This window comes from Capra hircus, chromosome 8 (genome assembly GCF_001704415.2).
Source record: "Capra hircus breed San Clemente chromosome 8, ASM170441v1, whole genome shotgun sequence".
In the NCBI taxonomy this organism is placed as follows: domain Eukaryota; kingdom Metazoa; phylum Chordata; class Mammalia; order Artiodactyla; family Bovidae; genus Capra; species Capra hircus.
The window spans coordinates 65,398,743-65,411,933 of NC_030815.1; the positions used below are offsets into that span (position 1 = coordinate 65,398,743).

The 13,191-nt window shown below is 38.2% G+C and overlaps 1 pseudogene; it reads right to left on the minus strand.

Annotated features, from left to right (window-relative positions):
* LOC102176961 overlaps nucleotides 7,188–13,191 on the minus strand; it is a 107,566-nt pseudogene continuing 101,562 nt past the window's right edge.

Consider the following 13,191-nt stretch of genomic DNA (forward strand, 5'->3'; position numbering starts at 1 on the left):
TTTATTCTGCATCTATTGAGATGATCATATGGTTTTTCTCTTTCAGTTTGTTAATATGGTGTATCACATTGATTGATTTGCATATGTTAAAAGAATCCTTCCATCCCTGGAATAAACCCAACTTGATCATGGTGTATGAGCTTTTTGATGTGTTGCTGAATTCTGTTTGCTAAAATTTTGTTGAGGACTTTTGCATCTATGTTCATCAGTGATATTGGCCTGTAGTTTTCTTTTTTGTGTGTTGTTTTTGTCTGGTTTTGGTATTAGGGTGATGGTGGCCTCATAGAATGGGTTTGAAAGTGTTCCTTCCTCTGCAATTTTTTGAAAGTGTTTTAGAAGGATAAGCATTAGCTCTTCTCCAAATGTTTGATAGAATTCTCCTGTGAAGCCATCTGGTCCTAGGCTTTAGTTTTTGGGGAGATTTTTGATCACAACTTCTGTTTCAGTGCTTGTAATTGGGTTGTTCATAATTTTTATTTCTTCCTGGTTCAGTCTTGGAAGATTGAACTTTTCTAAGCATCTGTCCATTTCTTCCAGGTTATCCATTTTATTGCCATATATTATTCATAATAGCCTCTTCTAGTCCTTTGTATTTCTGCATTATCTGTTGTAACTGCTCTTTTTTCATTTCTAATTTTGTTGATTTGATTCTTCTCTCTTTTTTTCTTGATGAGTCTGGCCAAAGTTTTTTCAGTTTTGTTTATCTTCTCAAAGAACCAGCTTTTAGTTTTATTAATCTTTACTATTGTTTCTTCTATTTCTTTTTCATTAATTTTTGCTCAGATCTTTATGATTTATTTCCTTCTACTAATTTTTTTTGTTCGTCTTTTCCCAGTTGTTTTAGCTGTAAAGTTAGGTTGTCTATTCAATGGTTTTCTTGTTTCTTGAGGTACAATTGTATTGCTAAAAACTTCCCTCTTAGAACTGCTTTTGCTGCATCCCATAGGTTTTGAGTTGTCATGTTTTCATCATAATTTGTTTCTAGAATTTTTTTTGATTTCCATTTTGATTTCTTCAGTAACCTGTTGATTATTTGGAAATGTATTGTTTAATCTCCATGTGCTTGTGTTTTTTTTTTTTTTTACAGTTTTTTTCTTGTACTTGAGATCTAGGCTCATAGTGTTGTGGTCAGGAAAGATGCTTAATAGGATTTCAATTTTATTAAATTTACTGGGGTTTGATTTGTGACCCAAGATGTGGTCTATCCTGGAGAATGTTCCATGTGCATTTGAAAAGAAGGTGCATTCTTCTGCATTTGGATGGAATGTCCTGAAGATATCAATGAGATCCATCTCATCTAATGTATCATTTAAGACTTGTGTTTCCTTAGTAATATTCTGTTTTCATGATCTGTCCATTGGTGTGACTGGGTGTTAAAGTCTCCTGATATTATTGTGTTACTGTTAGTTTCTCCTTTTATGTCTGTTATTGTTTGTCTTATGTATTGAGGTGCTTCTATGTTTTCCTCTTGGACAGATCCCTTGATCATTATGTACTGTCCTTCTTTATCTCTTATAATCTTCTTTATTTTATGCTATTTTGTTTGATATGAAGACTGCTACTCCAGCTTTCTTTTGCTTCCCATTTGAATGAAATATATTTTTCCATCCTCTCACTTTCAATCTATATGTGTCTTGAGGTCTGAAGTGGGTCTCTTGTAGACAGCATATATATGGATCTTGTTTTTGTATTTATTCAGCCAGTCTGTGTCTTTTGGTCAGAGCATTTAATTCACTTACGTTTAAAGTAATTATTGATATATATGTTCCTATTGCCATTTTCATAATTGTTTGGGGTTGATTTTGTAGATTTTTTTCTTCTCTTGTATTTCTTTACTCTATGAGTCCCTTTAAAATTTGTTGTAAAGCTGGTTTGGTGGTACTGAATTCTCTTACCTTTTGCTTGTCTGAAAAGCTTTTTATTTCTCCATCAATTTTGAATGAGATCCTTGCTGGGTACAGAAATCTCGGTTGTAGATTTTTCCCTTTCAGACTCTAAATATATCCTGCCATTCTCTTCTGGTCTGCAGTTTCTGCTGAAAGATCAACTGTTAAACGTATGGGGTTTCCCTTGAATGTTACTTGTTGCTTTTCTCTTGCTGCTTTTAATATTTTTTCTTTGTGTTTAGTCTTTGTTAGTATGTGTCTTGGTGTGTTTCTCCTTGGGTTTATCCTGTATGGGACTCTGCACCTCTTGGACTTGATTGACTATTTACTTTTCATGTTGGGGAAATTTTCACCTATAATCACTTCAAAAATTTTCTCATACCTTTTTTTCTCTTCTTCTTCTGGTACTCCTATAATTCAAATGTTGCTGTGTTTGATATTTTCCCAGAGGTCTCTGAGACTATCCTCAGTTCTTTTCATTCTTTTTGCTTTATCTGCTCTTCAGAAGTTATTTCCACCATTTTATCTTCCAGCTCACTGTTTTGTTCTTCTGTTTCAGATATTCTTCTATTTACTCCCTCTAGAGTATTTTTAATTTCAGTAATTGTGTTGTTTGTCTCTGTATGTTTATTCTTTAATTCTTCTAGGTCTTTGTTAATTGATTCTTGCATTTTCTCCATTCGGTTTTCAAGTTTTTTTTTTTTTTTTAAATCATCTTTACGTCATTATTCTGATTTTTTTTCAGGTAATTTGCCTATTTCCTCTTCATTTATTTGGACTTCTGTGTTTCTAGTTTGTTCCTTCATTTGTGTAGTATTTCCCTGCTTTTTCATTATTCATTTTTTTAACTTATTGTGTCTGAGATCTCCTTTTCCCAGACTTCAAGGTTGAATTCTTTCTTCCCTTTGATTTCTGCCCTCCTAAGATTGGTCCAGTGGTTTGTGTAAGCTTCGTATAGGGTGAGATTTGTGCTGAGATGTTGTTGTTGTTTTCCTTTTTTCCCCTCTGATCAGCAAGGCTGAGTGAGGTGGTAATCCTGTCTTCTGATGATTTTTTATATTTTTGTTTTGTTTGTTGTTTAGATGAGGTGCCCTGCACAGGGTGATACTGGTGGTTGCATGATACTGGGTCTTGTATTCGAGTGGCTTTTTTGTGTGTGAGTTCTCACTATTTGATACTCTCTAGGGTTGTGAGAGTTGGACTGTGAAGAAGGCTGAGCACCGAAGAATTGATGCTTTTGAGCTGTGGTGTTGGGGAAGACTCTTGAGAGTCCCTTGGACTGCAAGGAGATCCAGCCAGTCCATTCTGAAGGAGATCAGCCCTGGGATTTCTTTGGAAGGAATGATGCTGAGGCTGAAACTCCAGTACTTTGGCCACCTCATGCGCAGAGTTGACTCATTGGAAAAGACTTTGATGCTGGGAGGGGTTGGGGGCAGGAGGAGAAGGGGACGACAGAGGATGAGATAGCTGGATGGTATCACTGACTCTATGGACGTGAATATGAGTGAACTCCGGGAGTTGGTGATGGATAGAGAGGCCTGGCATGCTGTGATTCATGGGGTCGCAAAGAGTCAGACACAAGTTCTCTGGTAGTCTAAGGTCTTGGAGTATGTTCCCAATCCAAAAGCTTATGGCTTGACCTCTTCATCTAGGACTGATGACATGAAAACAATCTCTTTGTTTTTCAGACCTCCTGTTGTAGTTATTTCCAAAATCTGGTCAACTACATCTTCAGTTTCTCTGCATCCAGCGTGCCTCAGGAACCACAGTTCCTCTTTATTGGCCTTATTTGTCATTTTGATGGATGTGAAATGTAGCTCATTGTTGTTGCTAGTTTTGCATTTGCTTTATTTAACATTTTCTCTTTTTAAACTATAGATTCAGATCTGACTATATGATTGCCCAATTTTAAGTATTTTTTTCTCTGCAGAATTATAAACCCTTCATCATGTGTAGGTATGAAATATAAATTGCAAAAAAGTAAAATTCCGTTTTCATTGCAAATTTAACTTTAGTCCTGTTTCTATCACAGAATGACTTTCATGAACATAAACTAATATATAAAAAGCTAACTTGGTCCTCTTACTTTATAAGTTGGTGAACACTCCACAAAATTTTAGTCAATAGAAAATTATATAACAAGCTTATGTTTTTAGTATAAAGCTAAACTGGGGTGACTCGGTGACTCGGTGAAGAATCTGCCTGCCAATGTAGAAGACCAGATTTGATCCCTGAGTTGGGAAGATCCTCTGGAGAAGGGAATGGCTACCTATTTCAGTATTCTTGCTTGGAGAATCGCATGGAGAGAGAAGCCTGGAGAATCGCATGGAGAGAGGAGCCTGGAGGGCCACAGTCCATGGGGTCATGAGTCGGACACGACCTAGCAACTAAACAACGACAATGACTTTAATTATTATTTGGGAGTTCTACTTTGATTAGAGTCTATATAAAAGGACAAGAAGTAAAAAAGCATAAGAAAAGAGACTGTTTTTCTGTTTAAATTAACAAATGGCAGATTCAGAGTGAGCTGGAATAGAAATAGTAGTGCTCTTCAGAAATTCCAGAGTTTTGGATTGAGATCACTGGGTGTTCTTCTACAAGCCATTCATCAGCGCCCCAAATCCTGAACTGAAGGATCTTCCAGGGTGAGCCAGTGTGGCATTTCTCACATCCATTCATCTTTTTGATGATTAAGCTCTCAGTAAAGGCAAGGAGATCCAACCAGTCCATTCTAAAGGAGATCAGTCCTGGGTGTTCTTTGGAAGGAATGATGCTAAAGCTGAAACTCCAGTACTTTGGCTAGCTCATGTGAAGAGTTGACTCATTGGAAAAGACTCTGGTGCTGGGAGGGATTGGGGGCAGGAGGGAAAGGGGATGACAGAGGATGAGATGGCTGGATGGCATCACTGACTCGGTGGACGTGAGTTTGAGCGAACTCCGGGAGTTGGTGATGGATAGGGAGGCCTGGCATGCTGTGATTCATGGGGTCACAGAGTCGGGCACGACTGAGTGACTGAATTGAACTGAACTGAAAGGCTAAAAGCATTCATATTTCATAAAATCCTTGAGTGAGATCTGTCATTCTCTGTGGTTCCTTCTGTTCTAGGAAGGATGATGTCATCTTTGAAGTTGTTCCTAAAGACCAATGGTGGATGACCAGTACTAGAACATGACCCACAACAGATTAATGTGAAGAGAATGTACGTAAGACATGTAAGGGAGAGGCTTTCTACCTCTGGGGCGGCGGGGACAGAGGGGGACAAAAACCCCTGCGCAACTTTCTAAAGGACTTAGACCCCTCTCCCTTCCTCCAAAGGTGGTGCTGCTGGCAAGTGTGTCTTGGCAAAGTTTCACTGGATTTCATATGTGTGCTGGAGAACAAATTATAGGTATAAAGTTTTTGCCAGAAGCACTCACAGCCTGTATTTTGCAGAGCTGGAGATGACTGATCAGTGGTGCATTTTACAAGATTGCTCTTTTAAGAATTACTTCGTTGGCCATCCTGGGGGAAGACTGCACAGAAAAATATATGCATAGAATGTTAGTTCTCTTCATCACTGAAGTAAGGATCTTAAATGCACCCGTGCTTGTCACTCTGCTTCTCTTATGTGGTAAAGCCAGGATGTTCATTTTGAATTCTTTTTGTAGTTTGATTAAATGTTCTTCTGGTTGTAGTGCTGCTGATCCCTTGTTTTAAAGCTAAAGCAATGGTAATCACTTTGTAATGTAAAAAAGGACTGAATCACTGTATTGCATACAGTGTTGTGGGTCTATTACACTTCAAAAACCAGACAGAAAAACTCCTAAAAAAAGAGATCAGATTTGAGGTTACCAGAGATGGGGGAACTGGATGAAGAGAATCAAAGGGTAAAAACTTCCAGTTATAAGATAAAAAGTACAAGGGTTGTAATGTACAACAGGATCAATATAATTAACACTGCTTTGTATTATATATGACAATTATTAAGAGAGTAATTCCTAGAGTTCACATCACAAGAAAACATATTTTTTTTCTTTTTACTTTGTATCTATATGAGAAAATGATGCTTGCTAAACTTACTGCAGTAATCATTTCATGATATATTTAAATTAAATAATTATACTGTAGGCTTCAGTCAGTCAGTCAGTCAGTTCAGTTGCTCAGTCATGTCTGACTTTTTGCGACCCCATGAATCGCAGCATGCCAGGCTGCCCTGTTCATCATCAACTCCTGGAGTTTACCCAAACTCTTGTCTATCGAGTTGGTGATGCCATCCAGCCATCTCATTCTGTGTCGCCCCCTTCTCCTCCTGTCCCCAATCCCTCCCATCATCAGTCTTTTCCAATGAGTCAAATCTTCACATGAGGTGGCCAAAGTATTGGAGTTTCAGCTTTAGCATCAGTCCTTACAATGAACAACCAGGACTGATCTCCTTTAGGATGGACTGGTTAGATTTCCTTGCAGTCCAAGGGACCCTCAAGAGTCTTCTCCAACACCACAGTTCAAAAGCATCAATTCTTTGGTGCTCAGCTTTCTTGACAGTACAGATTTCACACCCATACATGACCACTGGAAAAAACATAGCCTTTAAACAGACCTTTGTTGACAAAGTAATGTCTCTGCTTTTGAATATGCTATCTAGGTTGGTCATAACTTTTCTTCCAAGGAGTAAGCGTCTTTTAATTTCATGGCTGCAGTCACCATCTGCAGTGATTTGGGAGCCCCCCGAAATAAAGTCTGACACTGTTTTGACTCTTTCCCCATCTATTTCCCACGAAGTGATGGGACCAGATGCCATGATCTTCATTTTCTGAATGTTGAGCTTTAAGCCAACTTTTTTCACTCTCCTCTTTCACTTTCCTCAAGAGGCTTTTTAGTTCCTCTTCACTTTCTGCCATAAGGGTGGTGTCATCTGCATATCTGAGGTTATTGAGATTTCTCCCGGCAATCTTGATTCCAGCCTGTGCTTCTTCCAGCCCAGCGTTTCTCATGATGTACTCTGCATATAAGTTAAGTAAGCAGGGTGACAATATACAGAGCTTAGGCAGTGCTGTATGTCAATTATACCCCAACACAGCTGGAAAGACAAAAATAGAGATAAAAGGATTTGTACATCCTGAAAAAGAGAGACCATATTGAAAACATTCACCTTGGCAACTTCTGATAGACAGACAAAACTGATTTTGATTTACTACTGATTTTTATCAAACTTTTAAGTTTTAGTTTAAGTAACAGGATCACAATTCTTTCCCCCAGTTACTAACACTTTGATTGTCTCAAATTCCCCAAAGGAAATCCAAAATATCATGCTGTAGAATTTTTTATGACTTAGAATCTGCACTATTTTTCTGCAAAGGAGCCAGTATCATCCAAAAATGCCTCTCTTCACTCTTGGAGTCATAAAAATTATGCTTTTCAGTATACTCTTGGACAAGATCTAGTACCAAATAGTGAATGCTCTAACTCCTTCTGAGGGCTTACTGGGTCTTTGTGAATAAGATGTCATTGGTGATCCATTCATTCACCAGAAAAATATTCTGATGTTTTCACAGAACATCTGGTTCACAGATGAATTTCTGAACAACAGTTCCAGCCTGAGTAATACCTATGAGCTCAAACTTTCTTACAATTTGGGTGAAATCCTCATTCTTCCACAGGTTGGGATCACCAAAGGACCCCAATAAATCTGCCCCACACAGCAAGATTACCTTTGGCACACCTTTTGCTTCTGACCCCACGGATTTCTTTTGACTAAAATTTTGACTTTGTTCAGCCAACTTCCTGATCTTTCTGGCATAGGTGAGTCCTTCTGGTGATCACAGCTACTAGCCTCCAATTTCTCTCGATGGTGTCTGAGCATCTTAGCAGTCTCTAGCCACTCATTCTGAAGGTTTTCCCATGCACCCACTTCCACCTACTTTGAATTCTTGGTGGCAAGATATGCAATGATAACTCGGCAATGGGCAAAGAAGGGTTTGATGCTTCTTATATACCTTGCTGGCAGGATAAATTGCGCCTTGTCTAACTGTATATTTTCCTATTGTGTTCATGTAGTTCTTGACCAGTTCAAACAACCTGAGGTGCATGTTGATGACTGAAATAAAAAAACCACAAGCAAGAACCACAGTTGTCTTCTCAGAATTTTCTAGGCTAACAATCTTAAGTTGTTTGTCTAAGTGCAAAACCCTGATACGTCCTTTGTCATTCCTACAAAGGAAATTCTGTCATTCTGAAGCGTTTTTCAAGGTTGGGTATCGGAGTTATTCCAACTTGTGTATCAACAGTCTTCTTCAAGCTGAGCTAGAACAGAGGATCCACATGCATATTGTAACTCACGTCCTCAAGGTTGACTGACAAGAATCCTTCTATCTCATTGCTTTAATTTACATATCTTAGTTTATCAAATGGAATTTTAAAGTAGTTTTCTTGTTATTGCCCATTCATATCCTTTGTTGATTTTTAAAAATAGGAACTCCTTAACTTTGTTGCTTTTGTGTTGTTATTTGTTGTCATCTTGTTGTTGTCATCATCTTGGTAGTTCGTTTGTAAGAATTTTTGGGTATTTTCAGTTCAGTTCAGTTCAGCTGCTCAGTCGTGTCCGACTCTTTGTGACCCCATGAATCGCAGCACGCCAGGCCTCCCTGTCCATCACCAACTCCTGGAGTTCACTCAGACTTACATCCATTGAGTCAGTGATGACATCCAGCCATCTCATCCTTGGTTGTCCCCTTCTTCTCCTGCCTATTTTAGACTTTGATTCATTGTCTTTTACGTATGTCTCAAAAACTTACAGTATGCTTCATACATGTTGTTCCCTGTCTGTTAAAGTGTTTTAAAACACTCTATGGGTATCAACTGTCGATTGAAAATGTTAATTGTCTTTAATGTTTTTGGTGTATTTATATGGTTTTCCCTATCCTTAGGTTAGCTTTTTTTTTTCTCTTACTTTTGCTCTTTAATCTATTTAGAGTTCAACTCTGTCTCCAATAACTAGGTAAATAAAAAGAGGGAAAGGGAAAAAGCTTCCTTACAGAAGAATTCCAATTAATAAATGTGGGCAGAATGAGGAAAACCGGAAATTACCACTAGAACATCACAGTTACATTGTTGCAGGCAATATCCATGGATGAATGCCAAATATTTATTAATTACTATGGTGATTGTGACATATGTCTGCAAGTTCTTTGTTATTTCCTCTCCAGGAGGTGAAGGTAAATTCCCCTCTGTTAAGTGTGGGCTGGACTGTGACTGTCTTCTAATAAATAGAGAACAGAAAGGAAAAAATGATAACTTCAGAGCAGAAAATATGGGCAGACACCAATTAACCTAGTGACCAAATTAAAGTTGCCAGTAACAAATCATTTTGACATCATATATCTTCTGATAAAATGTGATGAGACAGGCAAATCACCCTTACTGTATTTTTATAAAAATAAATTCTCCCTCCAATTTTTCCAAACTCCATCTAATCAAAGGACAACAATAGAAAACCCAAACTGAAGGACATTTTACAAGATACCTGACCAGTATTCTTCAAAAGCATCAAGAGAAATAAGACAGATTGACAAACTGTCTGATTAAAAAATATTTAGAAATGTGATGACTAAATGCAGTATGTGGTCTTGAGAAATCAGTGGAAAAATGGGTTACATTCAAATAAACTTTAGTTAATAGTAATGTATCAATGTTAATTCCTTAGTATTGATAAATGTGCAATGGTTATGTAAGGTAACACTGGGGGAATCTGAATGAAAGATAGATATAAAGAAACTCTTTGTACTCCTGGAAACTCTTCTGCAAATCTAAGTGAAATTTGTCTAAATAAAAATGTAAGTGAAATTTGTCTAAATAAAAATGTATTTCCAGATGGATGGATAAGAAAGCAGTGGTACATATACACAATGGAGTATTACTCAGCCATTAAAAATAATACATTTGAGTCAGTTCTAATGAGGTGGATGAAACTGGAGCCAATTATACAGAGTGAAGTAAGCCAGAAAGAAAAACACCAATACAGTATATTAACACATATATATGGAATTTAGAAAGATGGTAATGATAACCCTGTATGCGAGACAGCAAAAGAGACACAGATGTATAGAACAGACTTTTGGACTCTGTGGGAGAGGGAGAGGGTGGGATGATTTGGGAGAATGGCATTGAAACATGTATACTATCATGTAAGAAACAAACCGCCAGTCTAGGTTCGATACAGGATACAGGATGCTTGGGACTGGTGTACGGGGATGACCCAGAGAGATGATATGGGGAGGGAGGTGGGAAGGGGGTTCAGGATTGGGAACTCATGTACACCCGTGGCAGATTCATGTCAATGTATGGCAAAACCAATACAGTATTGTAAAGTAAAATTTTAAAAGTGTATTTCCAATTCAAAAAAATTTTTTATAAAGCTGAACACCTTGCAAGTAGTATAAAAAATCTCAGGGAATTTTTCATAGAAATATGATGTGCGTTTTGGAGACTGACAAACTTAACTTAAAAATTGTCTTTAAGTAAAAACAATAGGGCAAAAAGACATACTTTACTTAAAACCAATAGTTACAAAAAAGCAAACAGGAGATTGTACAATACCATGCATAGGAAGGGATCTTGGGTTCATAGTATCCTGGACACTCGGGATCCTGGGCACTCCCACAGGTAGAAAGGTGCTTTCAATGAGCTTGAAACAACTTCACTTCAAAGTTGTTGTGAACATATCTCACAGCTTTGTGCTCTCCCTGAGTGCTGGGGTGCAAGTCAGAGTGACTCTAGTCATTGTCCACATCTTGTCTTGAATCCTTGATTCTAAGACAATGGTCATAAAGACTGGATGGACAGCAAAGTGACACATTAGTTTTCAGAATTTTGAGTGTTACTGATTCCTGCATCTGTGGTGTTGCCTGTTTCCCTTTCTGGCAGCGGGGGTACTCAGAGCAGAGAACACCACTTGAGGACAAAGTGTTGCAGCTCACCTGGTTCTAAAGACCTTGTAATTCTCTGAGAGGGGTGGGAAGACTAGCCAGGTGCTAGCTAGCTGCTCTGATGAAGTCAGAGGAGTAAGCAGGGAGGAAGACCTGCTCTCTGCCACTGTGTCCAGGTCTTATCCATCCCTCCCAATCTTATCACAAACGTTTTTGTGACTTTCCAGAGGGAAAGACCAGATGAACCTTATCCCTCAGTGAAAGAGGAAGAAAATGGAACGTGTGCCACCTCCACCACAACAAAGATTGTGTGCCCCAGGTATGCACTTTCTGTCTAGCTCCTATTGGGTTCTCTCTTTCTGTTGGCAGTAAACACTGCAAATGTTTTTGGAGTAAAAATCATGGTCATTTCTGAAAGTAACTGCCCCTGAAGGCTTCTTTTTCCTATTTTCTCAGTCTCTAAAATATAGGATCATTCTTCAGATGCCTTTCAGTTATTGCAGACTTTGAGTACTCCCATGTTAATCTATTTCCTTATAAATCCTTCTTGTAAAAATCAATTTCTTCTTTTGCCCTCCTACTGTCTGTTCATATTCTTTAATTCAAACACTTATAATAATAATTTATTAATTCATCATACTACTTTTAGCTTCTTTAGTTTATCCCAGGAATAGCTGAAGAAAAGAATTTTTTGTAAAAGCTATGGCTTGACAGGTGTATTTTTCTGGTCAAATCTGTGCAACACTCTCTATTACCTACAAGCACCCTTCTAAAAGTCTTGGTCTAGATGTCCAGCCTTGCTGTCCATTGTCTATAGTATTTTTCAACATTATGTCCATTGTTTCTCAGCCTGGTTTCCATGGTTACCTGCAGGATTCACAGTAGGTAGTGAGGAGGCATAATTACCACAAACTGTATTTGTTGTTCAGTCACTAAGTCATGTCTGACTATTTGCAACCACATGGACTGAAGCACAGGCTTCCCTGCCCTTCACTATCCCCCAAAGTTTGCTCAAACTCATGTCCATTGAGTCAGTGATGCCATCCAACCGTCTCATACTGTTACCCTTTCTTCTCTTGCCCTCAGTCTTTCTCAGCATCAGGGTCTTTTCCAAAGGGTCAGCTCTTCACATCAGGTGGCCAAAATACTGGAGCTTCAGCTTCAGCATCAGTCCTTTCAATGAATATTCAGGGTTGATTTCCTTTAGGATTGACTGGTATGATCTCCTTGCTGTCCAAGGGACTCTCAAGAATCTTCTCCAGCACCACAGTTGAAAAACATCAATTCTTCAACCTTCTTCAAGGCCCAACTCTCACATCCATCCATGACTACAGGGGAAAACCATAGCTTTGTTTAGATGGGCCTTTATAAGTAAAGTGATGTCTCTGCTTTTTGATATGTTTTCTATGTTTGTCATAGATTTTTCCAAGGAGCTAGCATCTTTTGATTTCATGACTGGAGTCACCATCCACAGTGATTTTGGAGCCCGAAAAAAAAAAAATTCTGTCACTGTTTCCATTTTTTTACTGTCTGTTTGCCATGAAGTAAGGGGACTGGATGCTATGATCTTAGTTTTTTGAATGTCGGTTTTAGGCCAGCTTTTTCATTCTCCTCTTTCACCTTCATCAAGAGGTTCTTTAGTTCCTCTTCACTTTCTGCCATTAGAGTGGTATCATCTGCAAATCTGAGATTGCTGATATTTCTCCAAGCTCTCTTGATTCTAGCAGCTTGTGATTCATCCAGTCTGACATTTTGCCTGATATTCTCTGCATATAATTTAAATAAACAAGGTGAAAATATACAACCTTGAAGTATTCCTTTCCCGATTTGGATCCAGTCTGTTGTTCCAGGTCTGGTTCTAACTGTTGCTTCTTGACCCACATATAGGTTTCTGAGGAGATAGGTAAGGTGGTCTGGTAGTGTCATCTCTTTAAGAATTTTCCACAATTGTGATCCACACAGTCAAAAAATTTAACATAATTAATGAAGCAGAAGTAGGTGTTTTTCTGGAATTACATTGCTTTCTCTATGATCCAATGAATGTTGGCAATTTGCCTCTGGTTCCTCTGCCTTTTCTAAACTCACCTTGTATTTTTGGAAGTTCTCAGTTCATATACTGCTAATGCCTATCTTGAAGGATTTTGAGCATAACCTTACAAGCACATGAAATGAATGCAATTGGTAATTGGAACATTCTTTGACATTGCCCTTCTTTAGGATTAGAATGAAAACTGACCTTATCCAGTCCTGTGGCCACTACTGAGTTTTCCAAATTGCTGACAAATTGAGTGTAGCACTTTAACTGCATAAATCTTTCAGGATTTGAAATAGTTCAACTGGAATTCCATCACCTCCCAGCAATCTTAGTATTAAAATGCATTAAACTTTATCCATTTATTTTATT